Source organism: Acyrthosiphon pisum, chromosome A1, assembly GCF_005508785.2.
Source record: "Acyrthosiphon pisum isolate AL4f chromosome A1, pea_aphid_22Mar2018_4r6ur, whole genome shotgun sequence".
NCBI lineage: Eukaryota > Metazoa > Arthropoda > Insecta > Hemiptera > Aphididae > Acyrthosiphon > Acyrthosiphon pisum.
Window position 1 is genome coordinate 138,278,502 of NC_042494.1, and position 6,633 is coordinate 138,285,134.

The window sequence follows — 6,633 nt, forward strand, 5'->3', positions numbered from 1 at the left end:
TTTTAGATAATAGTTTTTGTACAGGCATTAATGACATTGACGACATAACACCATTATTGAGTGTATGGCCGAAACAACTAATACCGTTGATTCCTAATAGTTCAACAGCTTTAATAACATTTGTTCCGTTGTCTGTTGTTGCCCCAGAAATTTCCAGTTCTTATCAATGTAGTGCACTGTTATTCCTATATATGGATGTTGTGCATTTGAAGTCCAACAATCGAATGTTAGAGCAAAAAATTCAGCTACACTAAGTTCTTGCCTTATTCTACATTTCACTTCATAATATAGAGCCGGTATTTTGCTATCAGAAAACACTTGACGACTTGGAACTTCATACCCTGGACACAGAACTGATATAGGATGCTTAAAACCGTTTTTTGACACTGAGCAATATGGTTGCATATCAGTGGCTATCCAATATGCAATTGCATTAGTGTAGCGTTCACTTGTTTTTTTATCCAACTTCTTGTACAGAGTAGTAATTTTATTTTGCTACTTAAGATTCACACTTCTAAAAAATATAAATAATACAAAATAATAGGTATTTATGTCCATGATTATAATATCTACCTATACATCAATAATAGTATTTACTTTGTGCATGCGATATGGATAAAAAAAAAATTGTCATGTACTTACCTACCTACTTTATAATATTTTTCCTTTAAAACCTAAGCCCTATATAATATTTTTATCATTAAATTATTGACCTTGTTATTAGTACTTAGTAAATAGTATAAGCATTAATAAATTATATACAGTTTTATATACATTTTAATGACACAGTTCAGCTGGGAAAAGATTAATAATAAAAACTAATAAAATGTTTAAAAGCTACTGGCTGCCCCCCGCCGAAGGTGGCCCTGTCTGAGAGTATAAAATATGTTCCTCTTACAACCATGGGTTTGCATATAAGATATTATTAATTATTATTAGGGCAGAGGACTTGTAGCATTTGCATATTTTTTTTACACAATCATAAAAATAGCAGAGTACGAAACAAATATGTTTCATGCTTTCACAAAGCTAGTATATAAATAGTACATAAAATAAACACAGATAAACCAAAACTTATTGTAACTATTGTAAGTTGTGCTTAAAATGTAAATAAAATATATTTATTAAAATAATAAAAGATAAAAAAATATTCATTTTAAAATGAATACCTACCTATTTTTAATGCATATTTTATATATTTAAGTGCATATTTGATGATTTTTTTAGAGCTACAAGTCCTCTGCCCTAATTATTATATATATATTAAAAAAATAAATTGTAACAATTTGTTTGTATTATCTACAAAAACTAATAATATTGAAATTGTGTTAAATAATCATTACACTGAAGAAGAAGGTAAAGTATTTGACGTTGATGTTGATGGTGATGATTCATAATCAGTTTGACTCTGTAAATCAGTTTGTTGAGTAACTTGAGTATTAAATTCGTCTTCGTCAGTTTCATCAACATTATCACTAATAAACCAAAAACAATGAAATAAAATATACAATATTTATAACATATTTAATTGCAGTTTAAAAATATAAAGCAAGTGTAGATCATAAATGGTTTATGATTATTATCCATACTTTGTGTAACAAGAGATTTGATATTTTTGAACTCCAAATGAATGTTTGGGTGGTGAGACCTCAGATGGGATATTAGATTGCTTGTATTCCCACCTTTAGCTTCAAACTGTTTTTTACACTTATTACATTGGCCTGGGGCCGGAGTGGCGCAGTGGTCACGCAGTTGATTACGACTCACACAGTCATCGGTTCGATTCATAGCAAAGTGCAAAAAAAATGTGTGTGATTCTACGCAGTCACCATTTTCCCGTGCTGTCGTCCGATTGCGTCATCCGGTTTCCAACTAGGTCCCACTCCACTGGGAGTGAAGACCGCACATGTCTCCTCTTGGAGAAGGGGGGTAGTATCATGCATATAGTGATATATACATAGATAAATAGATCACATGATCTCCCTACTACCCACTTGTGATAAGCATTGTCAAAGACCTTGAGGTCGTTACAATGAACAAATATAGAAAAGAAAAAAAAAAAATTACATTGGCCTTTATCTTTATTAATTTTACTAAAGTATATCCAAATTTTTGAACGCTGCTTGGCCATATCTGAAAAACAATTTGATAGTATTTCAAAAATATCTAATTTATAAGACGTATAAACGTAATAAATACATTCAATAGAAAAACATGTTAATTAGGGAAAGTGTGGCTAACCTTACCTAAACTAGTTCCGGTCTCAAATTTCTTAAGTATCAGAATTGTTAATTTTAATTATTATTTTAAACCATTTTGTGTTCCATTACAATAATGAATAAAGGATACTTTTAACAACAATAATTGTTCAAACTTTAAAATGTGAAATTAATGTATCTTATGAAAAATATGACGAAAGAAGTAAATTTTAAAAATATTAAACAACATCTGAAATAAGAGAAATTTCCTAATTTATTAAACTACTTAAGACCTCAGCCATGTATGAAAGGTTTTAATAGATCCGATGTCCGAGCTAACATGACACTTAGGTAGGACTGTTTTACAAATTATGAAATATTAAATATTGAAAATTCTATATTGCAGATTTGCAGATGATAATGCAATTAGGTATATTTTAAACACATTTTCTAAAACCTTTAGAGTACAGCCTCATGAAATGTTTAATATGTAAAAAAAAACAAATCAAAAGTTAGGTACTTAAAGATATGCATAGATCTCGAAAATATTTAAAATAGGTACTAATATTTTTTCCCATTGTTTTGTTATGAAAGTCACATTTCATCTAAGTCAAATAATAAAACCTAAGGGCTTTGTACCTATTTTTTTTTTTTTTAATATCTGGTCACCATAGTTATTTTAGTACTCGCCACGGCATAAGGCGGTTAAGTTATTAATACCAAAAATGCTTCATTAACTTCCAATATAGCTTTAGATAACTGAACCGAAGTTCGATATTGGAATGAATTGAGAAGTATAGACGTATAGGTAATACAAATGGTGGGATGTAATGGAAATGGCGAAATTATTTTATAAAATTATAAAAACAATGAGTCTGGGTTACTTCCCTGTAGTTAACTAACCTACCTGTAACGACAGACGGATGGACTTGTGAAAGATACGTACTAGGTACGTAGGTACAGGTGAATGCTTGAACTTTGAAGTAAGTACACGAACGGAACCAAAGTTTCCATGAACGGACACACAAACACAAAATATACCAAATGGCAAGTATATAATAAAAAATTAACACGCTACACGCTATACGCACAAAGGACGATTGTCAAACATTGAAACACAATAATATGAAACCAATAACGAGAAACACAACTACAGGCGGTGCCGACGTTTTACTCAACAGTCAACAACCAACAATCATAGTTATTTTATATAGATGATAAGGACTAGAATTCCCAGTACTAAAAATGTAGGTAATTTTATAAATAGAAAAACGTCCTCGTGTATATAATCGGGATCAATGGTATACCACATATACGGTTTTCAACGGTATACCGTTTATCAAAATAATCTCAAAAGACCGGTATTTCAAAATACCGGTATACCGGTATTAACAGTATACAGAAAATACCGTCAGCCCTATCTCGTGTATAAAATCGGGTTTCAACGGTATACCGTAAATGACGGTTTTCTACGGTATACCGTTTATCAAAATAATTTCAAACCGGTATACCGGTATACCGGTATTTCGGTATACCGGTATTAACGGTATACCGAAAATACCGTCAGCCCTATTCTAACGGATGGGGTCTGTATGGCCATCGACTCGGCCATATTAAATGTATATATGTATAGAAGTATGTAGTCATCACTCCAATGACTACAACGATAATCGAGATTACATTTTATTCGTATCGGAACATTGTGTGCAGTGAACATTGTAAGTACCTATATTACGCGGTGCCTTTGATACCGAGACCAAAAATTTGGCATCCGTTAATCAGTGTGCGAGAAACCGTGTAACTAAGTGTACCTACTTATAGTGTTTGTTAGTCGACTGTCGAAATGTCTTGTGTTATTAAATGTGTTACGACAATACACAATAAAGTTATGCTAAATGTCAATAATTATGAGTTTATGTTAAATAAATAAAATACGCGAAAACGACCGAAATATATTATTGGATATGTTCCAAAAAATGTGGCGTGACTTTTAGAACTATTGTTGTAAAAGATAAAGAAGAAACCGCGAATCCAGTCATCACCTGGAATATTGTCAGTAAATTGAGACATTCGAACTCCCTTACAATCTAAATAACGAGTTACGCACATCTTAAGGTCCGAAGGGATTAATGGGAAACCAAAATCAGCAAGTTTCATGCAATGTTGTGCGAAGCTAACTTCCACGGCGGGAGTAAATGCTGTGGGATGGCCAACACTTTTACTGTGCAATGCTTTTAGTTTATTCTTTATGGTTGACCTAGGTATCTTGTAGTGTTCGGAAGCTTTACGTTGTGTCATTTGTTTGGACTTAATAGCTCTTAGACATGCCTGTAACGTTTCCGGCTTATAGTTTGTGTACGCCCTCGTACCTAGCGATCTTTTTGGATTACGCGGCATCGTTAACTGTTGCGCAACATAGACAAGACAGATGAGAGACTATATAAACTAAGTAGGCAGGTATAACTTAAGTGCCTAAAATGACTAATTATATCATAAACATGACAAAAAATGTAAAAAAAAAAATCATATTTTACCTATCACTATCAAATAATAGCGGGACAAAGTTACCCCAAGCTACAAAATGTAAGTTTACAAAAACACATTTGGTTTTTTTTTAAATTTTTTGATTTATTCTTTATTAGTACTATATGTATGAGATAATATCAGACTTACCGAAAAAAAGGACGATTCTATGACTTCAAATGAAACAAAAGTTTTGAGACGTGGTTTTTTTCCGTTGAAAACACGTGAATACAAACAAATTTTTTTTGATAGCAACACAAGTGATAACGGTAAAAACTGTTATCACATTCGGTTACCAGTGTTGTATACTATCGAAAACCACTACAACACATTGATAATAGTCACATGTCTTATCACAACACACAGAAGTATTCAAAATTCCAACGGTGGGCCAAAGTTACGACCCGGAGACAAAGTTACCCCATGTTACGGTAACTCTTGTGTATTAAAAGAGCACTTTCATGGTCCAGATCCAATCAAAACTGAATGTAAAAAAATTAAAGAAAATATCAAAAAAGCTGCAAAAGATCACAAAATTTATCAAGAACAAATATCCGGTACGCCTTTAATTATTTCATCTTAAATAACTAAAAATATGTCAAAACTACTAATTAAGAGACAAAGAAAAGGAAAATTAACAGAACCGTGCTCTTTGAGAGATTTAAACTTACCACCAGAGTTGAGAAAAACATTATCTGGACAAGAATTTTATATTAAAGATATTGGTAGTGACACAGATAAAATTATTATATTATCTACCATCGAAAACTTACGATATTTAAGTGAGTCTCAATTTTGGTTGGCTGATGGAACTTTCAAGTCTTGCCCTGGACTTTTTAAACAAATTTACACGATACATGGAAATATTAAAAAAGGAAATGGGACTATTTGTGTACCGTACTATTTAATGGTCAAGCAAACAGAAAATGCGTACAGAACAATGTTTTTAGAATTAAATAATTTTGCTTTAGAAAATGATATAAATTTAACAAGAAATTCTAATTTAGAAATTATAAAAGACTTTGAAAAAGCAGCCATTAATGCGATAAACGATGTATTTCCATCAGCTTTTCACTCGGCTTGTTTTTTTCATTTCTCACAAAATATATACCGACATATTCAAAAAGAAGGTTTGGCAACGAAATACATCGAAGATTTCAATTTCAATCTACTTTGTCGCCATATTCCAACATTGGCATTTCTCCCTATAACAAAGGTATTAACTTATCATTTATGTTTTTATAATTTTATTATATCGAATACTAAGTAATTATTTTTATTTTTAACTATCCAAGGTCATCGAAGGTTGGGAAAAAATTAAACCATTATTTTCAAATGACGATCGTGAACAAAAACTGTTGGAATACTTTGAATCAACTTTTATTGGAAAACCATCTATGAGATTCCGTGGACGAACCCGAAAACCTCCGATGTTTTCTTCAGTTATGGTCAGTTGCTGCACGTGTGGAGGTTGAATTCAAGGCACAGTCGCCTGAATAAGTAAAATACTATAATTGTTTGGTATTCCAATTATTTTTCTCAATGTTATATTTATTTATAGGAAGCCAGGTGTATATAAACTGATTACCCAATTTCAGCACATTCATAACGAGACAAAAAGTTCGATCGAACAGTCGATTCAAAACAGGTTTCCAAAAAAGTTCAAAGAGTCCAAACAACAACGAGAAGAACGTATTAAAAATCTTGTTCTAAGCTGTAAAAATAATGCTGACATTGCTGATTTTAATATTTAAGAATTTTTACGGGGAATTGCTTATAGTCATAGATAATACATAATGGATAGGCCCTGTGTATACTAGTTACATAGCGGGCAGCGTTCCCGAATAAAGAAGAGAGACAGAAATATAAAAATCGTATCTTCTATCCTACTCAGCAAAAAAATTATCTTTTC